Below are 10260 nucleotides of genomic sequence, written 5' to 3'. Positions count from 1 at the left end.
TAGTGATAAATCCATGTCTTGTCACCAGTAACAAATTTTTTTAAGATACTTTTATTTTCCTTTGTGTATCAGTCCAGATGTTTGCAGATGTCCAAACACTTCTGTTTATGCTCTTCTGTGAGTTGTTTCAGTACCCATATCAAACATGATTTCATAAGCAGAGCCGTGGCTGATTTGTCACATAATCTACTCATCTGTTCGACAGATTCATGTCACAAGGACTCCCAATGTTGTTATCAGCTGTGGATGTGGACAGGTGTTTTCATATAACCAGAGTACAGATCATTTTTTACTCACCCTCATAGAACAAGTAGATTTCGCCTCTCCTCTGTATGAGATTCCTCCAGATGTTAACAAATGCATTCATGTTTCCCCTGAGTCTTTTTCTCTCCTGGATATACCTTCCTAGTTTCTTAAACCCTGTCTACCCTTGTTGCTTTCTTTTAAATGAAATTGTTTGCCTTTGTCAGATTCAGGGTATAGGACAAAACTTACTTAACCTCCAATGTTTGCTGGCTGGCAGAGAATAGAACATGAAAGACTGTATAATAGCCGTAATTCCAAAAACTTACCAGGATGATGATGTTAACACCGTCTAAAACTTCTAACTCTTCTCCCACGGTACTTATTTCATGACATCTAGTTCCTTGTATTATCATTTACCAGGAAGCATGATGGGGCACCACTGGTACAACTAAAGTTTTCACCTGTTAAAGAAGTATGATCCAGAACTTCCTAAATTAAAGTATCACCTTCTATGCTCTGGGTCACACCTTTGTACACTTCTGGAAAGGGCAAGCATTGAATATAGTTGAATTCTATTAGAGTCACATGTAAGACAAAGGGAGTCATAGTCTTTTTGTATTTTCATTAGCCAGTCATTGCTAACTGTCTTACTTTTTAAAGGATTATATTGGTGTTTTCTGTGATTCTTCTCACTGTGTGCACAGCCAGATACATATAATTGCTACAGAGTGAGTAGAGGGAGGGAAATTGCCAAGCAGAGATCTTCTCCATCTTCTATGTTCACATCTGCTACACGCACAAGACCGTATTTATTGCTGTCTTTGAGAAAGGGATTGCCTAGCTTGTTTTCTCTCACCCTCCTATAACAAAGCATCCCAGAGGAGTATTACCACCTCATCATGCTCACCTCCAAATGAAGTAAAAGAAAACAAGCAGAGCTGGAGGCAGAGAATCAGCTGAGAAGAAATACTTGATAATTCAAGACAGTGGTGGATCCAGACCAGTCCTCAGTGTCTCCTGCCTCCCTGCTAGCTTGTCCTCCTAACCTCACTGAAGCAGGTGTTCTCCAAACCTCTGTGCATGTAAACATAGGGCTGTGGTTTATTAAAACCACACCTGGTATCTAGTGCTGATAGAATTCTACATTTTCATAATGGGTTTACAGAAGTACACCTGATGCTTCTTTTTATTTTTTCCCTCATTCTCCAGTTGCCAGTTCTAAGAGCACAGTCCTCCCAACCCACACCCTTTCCCTTTTCTCCGTCACTTTCTTCTCTTCCTTTTTCTATTATATTCACATTCATGTGTGTATATAAGCGTACATTATTTCTCTTGCATTTTTTGACTTCAAATATTTAAAATATGTTACCTGTGGACTGATAGTTTGGAGTAGATATGTCTTAAATTTAATCTCATTTACTTCATTAAATCTCAGACTGTGTCTAGTCTTATCATTGTCCAGAGCAAGCTAATGAGCATCAGTGCTTTAATTTTTACCATAGTAAAATGGGCAGAGTATCTGCATTCACTGGACTCTTGGTATGGCACTGTAGGATAAGCATTGGATTACCAACTACAAGGTCAGCAGTTCAAGTCCACCAGCTGCTCCTCAGAAACCCTATACAGGCTCACTATGAGTCAGAACTGACTCTACAACACTTAAAAAACAACAACATCCACTTTCACACGTGGCTATAGCTCTCCCCAAGTGAGGCTATTTCATGTATTTGTAAGATTTCTTCTTTTTTTTTTTAGTTGTTTTTTTGTTTTTTAAAAATTATGTATGTGTGTGTTGTTTTGTTTTGGCAGGGAGTCACTGTAGTTAAGAGCACGGATTAGATTCAAATTCTTGCTTTTTTACTGACTGTGACCTTTGAGTAAGATACTAAACCTCTTAAGACATAGTTTCTTCATTAATAAAAAGGGATAATATATCAAATGGTAAGGGATCAACAAGATGGTGCCATTAAAGTACTCAACATATAAGACATGGCATATAGTAAGCATGTAATAAATGATAGCTATTGTAATACTGGAGTGCTGCTGTGGTGTTGTAGGATCAACATTGGACTGCTAATCACAAGGTTGGAGGTTCAAACACTAGCTGCTCCTTGGAAACCCTATGCAGGGTCACTATGAGTCATAAGCAACTCGACAGCACTTAACAAAAAACAGCAACTAAAATACTGGGAAGGTTCCTAACTGGCTCACATAGTTTGCATTTGACTGCTAACATGAAGGTTGGTATTTCAAACCCATCCATCATAAGGACTGAAGAAAATGTCTGGCAGTCAGCTTCAATTAAGATATAGGCAAGAAACCCCTCTGTAACACATGAAATTACTGTGAGTCTCAGAATCAATGCAACAGGCACTAACAATTACATAATGGATATGTCAGTGGCACAGATTTTTAGGTGCTTGGCTAATAACCAAAAGGTTGGCGTTTGAACACACCCAGAAGTACCTCAGAAGAAAGACCTGGTGATCTGCCCCTAAAAGATCATAGCCATTTAAAGCCCTATGGAATGCAGTTGTACTGTAACACACAAGGGGTTGCAATAACTTGGACTCAGCTCAACAGCAACTGACTTTTATAATAATAATAGTAACGATAATAGCATTGACTGTCAGTTTGTTGTTCTGTGGTGGTTTGCATGTTGCTGTGATGCTGGAAGCTATACCAACAGTTTGTCAAATATTAGCAGAGTCACACATGGTAGACAGATTTTAGTGGAGCTTCCAGGCTAGGAAAACGGACCTGATGATGTACTTCCTCCCAAAAAAATTAGCCACTGAAAATCTTACAAAAGACTGAAGAATGTTGTCTGATAATAGTGCTGGAAGATGAACCCTTGGGTTAGTTGTTGCTGTGTGCCATAGTGTCATTCCCAACTCAAGTTAGTTGTTGTTGTGTGCCATAGTGTCAGTTCCAACTCATAGTTACCTTGTATAGGGTTTCCTAGGAGTAGCTAGTAGATTTGAACTGCTGATCTGTGGTTAGCAGTCCAGTGCTTATCCTACAGTGCCACACCAGGAACCCCATGAGGTTGGTTGAACGTGCTATCGAGTTGGTACCAACTCTTAGCAACCCTGTGCACAACAGAATGTAACACTGCCTGGTCCTGGACCAGCCTCACAATTTTTGCCACACTTGAGCCCATCGATGCTGCCATATTGCCAGTCCATCTCACTGGGGGTCTTCGTCTTTTTCTCTGATCCTCCATCTTTCCAAACATGATATCCTTGTTCCAGAGACTGGTCCCTCCTGACAATATGTCTGAAGTATGAGAGACAAAGTGTGGCCATTTTGGCCTCCAAGGAGTACTCTGACTGCACTTTGTCCAACACAGATCTGTTTGTCCTTTTGGCAGCCTATGGCACTTTCAGTGTTCTCCTCCAACACCATAACTCAAAAGCATCAATTCTTCTAAGGTCTTTCTAATTCACTGTCCAGCTTTTGCATGCACATGAGGTTATTGAAAATATCATGGCTTGGGTCAGGCACACCTTAGTCCTCAAGCTGACATCTTTGCTCTTCAACACTTTAAAAAGGTTTTGTGCAGCAGATTTGCCTAATGTAATATGTCATTTGATTTCTTGACTGCTGCTTCCATGAGTGTTGATAGTTGATCCAAGAAGAATGAAGTCCGTGACAACTTCAGTCTTATTTCTGTTGATCAGAATGTGGTATATTGGTCCAGTGGTGAGGGTTTTTATTTTCTTTATATTGAGATGCAATCCATACCGAAGGCTATGCTCTTTGATCTTCATCAGTAAATGTTTTAAGTCCTCTTCACTTTCAGCAAGCAAGGTTGTATGATCTGCATATCTCAGATTTTTAATGAGTACTTCTCCAATCCTGATGCCACGTTTTTCCTCATAGAACCCAGCTTCTCAAATTATTTGCTCAGCATACAGGTTGAATAAATAGGGTGAAAGAATACAATCCTGTCGCACACCTTTCCTAATTTTAAACCATTCAGTGTTCCCGTGTTCTGTTTGAACAGCTGCCTCTTGGTCCATGTACAGATTCCTCATAAGCACAATTAAGTGTTCAGGAATACTCAAACTAGCAGTGTTGTCCATAGCTTGTCATGATCCACACAACTGCAAGCCTTTGCATAGTAAGTAAAGCACAGGTAAATATTTTAAGCCCTCTAAAATATTTTAAATTACCTGTATTCTCTGCTTTCAGCCAAGATCCATCAGACATCAGCAATGATAGCCCTCGTTCCATGTCCTCTTCTGAATCTGGCTTGAACCTCTGGAAGTTCTCTGTCAATGTATGCTTGCATCCATTTCTGTAAAACTACTCACATGGGATATCAAAGATATTGTCCGATGATTTCCACATTCTGTTGGGTCAGCTCTCTTTGAAATGGGCACAGATTCGGATATCTCCCAATCAGTCGGCCAAATAGTTGTCTTTCAAATTTTTTGGCAGAGTTGAGTGAGTGCCTCCAGTGTCACCTCACTTTCTTGAAAGATTTCAATTTTTATTCTATCAATTCCTAGTGCCATGTTCGTTGCCAATTCCTTCAGTGCATCTTGGACTTCTTCCTTCAGTGTCATTGGCTGTTGATCATATGTTACCTCTTGAAATGCTTGAACATCAACTATTTTGTTTTGGTACAGTATTCCTACTGTATTCCTGTGTATTCCTACTTTTGATGCTGTCTGCATCATTCAGTAATTTCCCCAGAAGATCCTTCAATAACAAAAGTCGAGCCTTGAATGTTTTCTTCAGTTCCCCAACTTGAGAAATGCTGAGAGTGTTCCTCCCTTTTGGAATCCAGATCTTTGTATATTTTGTTGTAATATTTGACTTTGTCTTCTCGAGCTGACCTTTGAAATGTTCTGTTCAGCTCTTGTACCTCCTCATTTCTGATATGAATCCCACTTGGTCATGATGTAATATTTTTTGATGTGCTGCTGGATTCTGTTGACTAGGATTTTGTTGAGAAATTTTGCGTCTATGTTCATGAGGCATATTGGTCTATGATTTTCTTTCTTTTGATGTCCTTCCCTGGTTTTGGTATGGGGGTTATGCTTGCTTGATAAAATGTATTAGTTTTCCATTCTGTTCTATATTCTGGAATAATTTGAGTAGAATTGGTAACATCTCTTCCCTGAATGTTTGTTAGAACTCACCAGTGAATCCATCTGGACCTGGATTTTGTTTGGTTAGGAGTTTTTAAATTACCTGATCAATTTTTTTCTTTTGTTATGGGTCTGTTCAAGTTTTCTACTTCACTCTGTATATGTTTAGTTAGGTCCTGTTTTTCTAAAAATGTATCCATCTCGTCTAAGTTTTCAAATTTGTTGGAGCACAACTAGTCATAGTATTCTATTATTATCATTTTTATTTTCTTTGATTCCATTGTGACATCGCCCATGTGTTTTCTGATGCTTGATATTTGTGTCTTCTCCCTCTTTTCTTTTGTTACATTTGCCAGTGGTTTGTTAATTTTATTAATCCTTTCAAAAAACCAGCTTTTTGTCCTGTAGGTTCTTACTATAGTTTTTCTGTTTTCTACGTCATTTATTTCTGCTCTCATCTTTATTATTTTTTTTTCATATGGTGACTGTAGTTTCCCTCTGTTGTTTTGTTTCTAATTGTTGGCGATGCTGTGTTGATGTGTTAATTTGGTTCTTTCTTATTTTTGGATGTGTGCAGTTATTGCAATAAATTGTCCTCTCCGCACCACTGTCGCCATGTCCCAAAGATTATGGTATGTTGTGTTTTCATTCTCGTTTGTTTCTAGGAACTTTGTGAATTCACGTTTAATTTCTTCTACTACCCAGTAGCTTTTCATCAGGGTATTATTCAGTTTCCATAAATTTTACTTTATTTCCTTGGTGGAAATATGGCATTGTGGTCTGAAAAGATGCTGTGTAGTATTTTGATGTTTGTAAATTTATGGAGGCATGCTTTGTGACCTAACACATGGTCTAATCAGGAGAATGTTCCATTTGCACTGTAAAAGAATGTGTATTGTGCTGTTGTTGGGTTGAATGCTCTGTACACATCTGTGAAGTCAAGTTGGTTGATTGTACTGCTTAATTCCTCTGTATCTTTGTTGTGTTTCTTTCTGGTTGTATAGTGACTCTGTGTATCCCTTCCATCATCTTTTTATGTTTTGTGCATCATTAAATATTTTGCCCAAAGAATCCTTCAGTATTGCAAATCGAATCTCAAATATGTTCCTCAGTTCTTTCAGTTTGTGAAATGCTGAACATACACTTCCCTTTTGGTTTTCTAATCCCAGATCTTTGCACATTTCATTATAATTCTTGGCTTGTGTTCTCTCGCTGCCCTTTGAAATTTTTTGTTCAACTCTTTTATGTTCTCATTTCTCCCATTTGCTTTAGCATCTCCACATATGAGAGCAAGTTTCAGAGTCTCTTTTGATGTCCATCTGGGTCTTTCTTCCTTGTCTTCTAGTGACATTTTGCTTTCTTCCTGTATGGTGCTCTTCATGTCATCCTATAACTTTGCTGGGTTTTGGTCATTAGTATCTAATACACCAAATCTTTTCCTGAGATGGTCTTTAAATTCAGGTGGGATGTGTTCAGGGTCATATACTGGCTCTTGTGGACTTGTTTTAATTTTTTTCAGCTTCAACTTGAATTTGCTTATAAGTCATTGATGGTCTGTTCCAGTCTGCCCCGGCCTTGTTTTGGCTGTTGACATGGAACTTTTCCAACGTCTCTTTCCAAAGATTTAGTCAACTTGATTTCTGTATCTTCCATCTGGTCAAATCCACATGTATAATTGTCTTTTATGTTGTTTAAAAGAGATTGTTGCAATGAAGAAGTCATTGGTCTTGCAAAATGCTGTCGTGAGATCTCTAAAATAATATCTATCACCAAGGCTGTATTTTCCAACTACTGATCTTTGTTTCTAACCTTTGCGTTCGTATTTCCAGTAATTATTAATACTTCTTGATTGCATGTTTAATCAATTTAAGACTGAAGAAATTGGTAGAATTATTCAGTGTCATCATCACTGACTTTAGTCATTGGTGCATAAATGTGAATAATAGTGGTATTAACTGGTATTCCTTGTTGTTGTTGTTGTGAAGTGCTGTCGAGTTGGTTCTGACCCATAACGAGCCTGCATAGTGTTTGCGAGGAGCAGCTGGTGAGCTTGAACCGCCAACCTTGCAGTTCAAACGGCTTTGCAGTCTGGCGCATTAACCCACAGTGCCACACCAGGACTCCAGTATTCCTTGTAGGGATATGTATATTATACTATTACAGACAGAATTATATTTCAAGATAGATCTTGAAATGTTCTTATTAATGATGAATGCAATGCCATTCTTCTTCAATTTGTCATTCCTGGTATAGCAAACCATGTGACGTTCACATACAAATTAGACAATACCAATCCATTTCAGCTCACTGATGCTTTGTTATTGTTGTTGTTAGGTGCCATCGAGTCGGTACCAACTCATAGCGACCTTATGCACAGCAGAATGAAACGCTGCCCGATCCTGGCCGTGCCCATTGATGCTGCCTCTTTGACAATCCATCTTGCTGGGCAATATTTATGCATTCAATTTCATTTTTGACAATTTCTAGTTTTCCTAGATTCAGACTTTGTACATTCCATGTTCCCGTTATTAATGGATGTTTGCATCTGTTTCTCCTCGTTTGAGTTGTGCCCCATCATCAAATAAAGATCCCGAAAGCTTACTCCGTTTATGTCATCACTGTCAGCTCTACTTTTAAGAGGCAGCTCCTTGTATTTGAGTGGTTTCCAGCCTCCTCAGGTTATTGTCTTTACCAAAATTTTAAATCTCCCAGCTATATCTGATAATATTCTGGTGCTATTCATGTTACATTAATCAAAATTCTAGTTGTATCTGACAATGTTTCAGTGTTATTTGTAAGGTTTTCAGTGACTAAACATTTGAAAGTAGCCCACTTCTCCTTCTTCCAAGTCTGTCTTAGTCTGGAAGCTCAACTGATACCTGTCTATCATGGGTGACCCTGCTGGCATTCAAAATAACAGTGACGTAGCTTTCAGCATCAAAGTAACATGCAAGCCACAGCAGTATGACAACATGACAGATGAGTGGTGAATCTGTGGAAAGAGACAGTGGAAAAACTACATATCATCAACCAAAATAATGCTACAGATTGACTGTGGAACAGACCATCAACTGCTCATATGCAACTTCAGGCTATAGGCAAAAAAATTTAAAACAATTCCACGAGTGCTATCATATGACCTTGAACACATGCTACCTGAATTTAGAGATCATCTTAATAACAGATTTGATGCATTAGGCACTAATGACCGAAGGTCAGAAAACAAGAAGGAAGTAAAAGACCAATATTGGTGTCAGAAGAGACTTCCAAACTTGCTCTCCAGTGTAGATAGAGATGCTAAAGCAAATGGAAGAAATAAGGAGATAAAAGAGATGAACAGAAAATTTCAAAGGGTAGCTCAAGAAGACATAATCAAGTACTATAATGAAATATGTGACGATCTGGATTAGAAAACCAAGAGGGAAAACACACTCAGCATTTTTTAGTCTGAAAGAACTGGGGGCAAAATTAAAAATCAAGCCTTAACGGCAAGATTGAAAGATTCTGCGGGCAAAATGGACTCCTTGTGTGGTGCTACAGGATCAGAATTGGACTGCAAACCACCAAGTCAGCGCTTCAAACTCACCAGCTACTTCTCAGAAACCCTAAACAGAGTTGCTATAAGTTAGAACTGATTTGATGGCAACTTAACAACAATAGCAACATGGGCAAAATGTTGAATGATGTAGAAAGTATCAAAGGAGGATGAAAGGAATACACAGTCACTGAATCAGAAGGGAATCATCGATGTTCAACCATTTTAAGAGGTAGCATAAGATCAAGAGCCAGTGGTACTAAAGGTAGAAGTCCAGCTCATGACGTCTGGCCTCAAGTTAGTGGAACTTTCAGCCCATTACCTGACCTGATTCACCAGCTCCTGAAGCTTCTTCATGCATCAACAGCCTTTCGTCTGACCTGCTGATTTGGATTTGGTTTCCTCAGCTCCTGAAACTATGTAGGTATGTCTTTATCTTGCTGAAACTATCTACTTGTAAATACACTTGAAACAGGAGGATTTGGACCAATTTGTTGTATATAGATACTGCCTAATTATGATGCATTTCAAAAGTGGACTCGAATTAACTAAGTTACAAAACCTGACAATGCCCCAGGATGATAACTTAGCAATGATTCCAATGATTTCACCGAAGTAGAGAATGGTCACATAAATAGCAAGTTTATTTCTGATCGTGAAAGTAGAAGAAGTCTCACAAACAGCCATTTGGAAAAAAAGAAATATGATGAATATATCCCAGGAACAACCTCCTTAGGCATCTCTGTTTTTAACCTAAGCGATGTCATTATGGGCAGCGGGATTTTGGGACTGGCCTTTGCACTGGCAAACATGGGAATCCTGCTTTTTCTGATACTTTTGACTTCAGTGTCATTGCTATCAATATATTCAATAAACCTTCTGTTGATCTGTTCAAAAGAAACAGGCTGCATGGTTTATGAAAAGCTTGGGGAACAAGTCTTTGGCACTACAGGGAAGTTGGTAATCTTTAGAGCCACCTCTCTACAGAATACTGGAGCAATGCTGAGCTGTCTCGTCATAGTAAAAAATGTACTACCCTCGGCCATAAAGTTTCTGATGGTAAAAGAAGAGACATTTTCGGCCTGGTATGTGGATGGCCGCATTCTGGTGGTAATAGTTACCTTTGGCATAATTCTCCCTCTGTGTCTCTTGAAGAGTTTAGGCTATCTTGGGTACACCAGTGGATTTTCCTTGAGCTGTATGGTTTTCTTCCTAATAGTGGTTATCTATAAGAAATTCCAGGTACAGATTTCTCAGAAGTACAATTAAGTGTTCTGGAATACTCATACTTCTCAATGTTGTCCATAGCTTGCCATGATCCACACAATCGAAAGCCTTTGCATAGTCAATAAAGCATAGGTAAACATCTTTCTGATA

The 10260-nt window shown here is 38.7% G+C and overlaps 1 protein-coding gene and 1 pseudogene across 2 annotated transcripts in view; both read left to right on the top strand.

The window, feature by feature from the left end:
• SCMH1 (sex comb on midleg homolog 1 (Drosophila)) overlaps nt 1-10260 on the top strand; it is a 296989-nt gene that overhangs the window by 103973 nt on the left and 182756 nt on the right. The gene's annotated exons all lie outside the window — the stretch shown is intronic.
• Nucleotides 9401-10260, top strand: part of LOC102841367 — a 3941-nt pseudogene continuing 3081 nt past the window's right edge.

Source organism: Chrysochloris asiatica, unplaced genomic scaffold, assembly GCF_000296735.1.
Source record: "Chrysochloris asiatica unplaced genomic scaffold, ChrAsi1.0 scaffold00106, whole genome shotgun sequence".
NCBI classification, from domain to species: Eukaryota; Metazoa; Chordata; class Mammalia; order Afrosoricida; family Chrysochloridae; genus Chrysochloris; species Chrysochloris asiatica.
This window is presented reverse-complemented; position numbering and strand designations above follow the sequence as displayed.